This window comes from Pundamilia nyererei, unplaced genomic scaffold (genome assembly GCF_000239375.1).
Source record: "Pundamilia nyererei isolate P.nyererei 1_Seehausen unplaced genomic scaffold, PunNye1.0 scaffold00742, whole genome shotgun sequence".
Classification (NCBI taxonomy): Eukaryota; Metazoa; Chordata; class Actinopteri; order Cichliformes; family Cichlidae; genus Pundamilia; species Pundamilia nyererei.
The window spans coordinates 36,336-37,909 of NW_005188143.1; positions in this window are offsets into that span (position 1 = coordinate 36,336).

The following is a 1,574-nucleotide window of genomic DNA, read 5'->3' on the forward strand; positions in this document are numbered from 1 at the left end:
CAAACCTTGTGATTCCAGGGGTCATTTTGATGACATTTGCAGCAGCTGCCCTGCCATGTACATCATGAGGTACTGAGCTCTAAAAGATCTTACCATTTTTGGACTTGAATCTTTCAGCAGGAGTAGCTTCAGCACCAGCGACCTCCTCCTCTGATCAGATGTGTCTGTGTCATCTGGATGATAGTCCACATTGTCTTCCTCTGTAGAAACCTGCCCATCTGAATCATTTTGCTGCTCTGTGTCCTCTCCTTCATTTTCACCAAAAATATGATCCAAAACTTGACTCACTGTAAATCTTCTTCTCATTTTTGTATGCTGCAAATTCTAAATGTGCACTCTGGAAGTCAAATGGCCACTCAAATGAGTGAATTCACCTCACATGTCTTGACATGCCGTCTTTATTTTGTTTTGTTTTTGTGCAGGTATACTGCAAAAACACGCAAAATAAGAATCCCCTGAAGCTCATATGATTAGGAGAGGAGCTGGCTGTCAGTGTGTCAGCTGACAGTGCACTTATGATTTCAGTTTTGGCTCTAATTATTGCTTTATACTCATAATATTATAACCCTAACAACACAAAGGCCATAATTTCAACTAGGGCATTTTATAATTTAGTGAAAAGATTTTTTTTTGTTTTATTTTGTAGAAATAGAGGTTCCTGACAAAGTCAAAAAGCCTTGATACAATAAACAAACGTGATTTTTTTATGCATTTGAAATTTAAAATGGGTCGGTGCCGACCCTAACACGAGAGGAAGGTTAATTCTTCTTTGCAGTGAATCCTGTCCAATTATAAAACCTGTTTATTTCCCTTAAATGTGGCCACACATTTAAGGAAAAATACATTTGTGGGTTGAGCAGCAGAGTTGAGTCTGTGGGTTGAGCAGCAGAGTTGAGTCTGTGGGTTGAGCAGCAGAGTTGAGTCTGTGGGTTGCGCCCATTCAATTCAATTCAATTTTATTGAATTGAATATGTTAGTCACCACATTCAGCCAGAGATCTTGATCTGGGTGATCCCAAAATGTGACATCATCAGACTGCTTGCCACTGATTGGCTATTCAGTGGCGTCACTCATTGAGTCATGAGAGCGTCTCCTTCATGAAAATTAAAAACTGTGAGCTGCTTTTTTCCTATTGGCTGCTGGGAGAACAGGAAGTGAAAGCACAGAGAGATGTTCAAGTGACCGACTGTAAACTTCAGAGACCCTGCTGCTGTGTACATCACGTGACTCAGTCCTCAAACACAGACATGTAAAAGTGTGAGCTTCATGAAGCTCGCTGTTCTCTGAAACAGCAGCCAGGCTGACCTCTGAACTCATCCACAGGTTTAACAGCTGTTCAACTCTGGGTCCTCAAAATCAGTGAAAAGCAAAAAACTTCGGCCAGAACTGAACCCAAAATCCAACACGTGTGTGATAACCTCAGACTTTAATCATAGAGACATAAAGAGTGTAGTGTTTTTTTTCAAGTTCAAGGTTCAAGTTCAAGGTTCTTTATTTGTCACATGCATAGTTATACAAATATAACACACAGTGAAATGTAGCCTGACACGCTCCTCGACATGTGCAAAAATGGG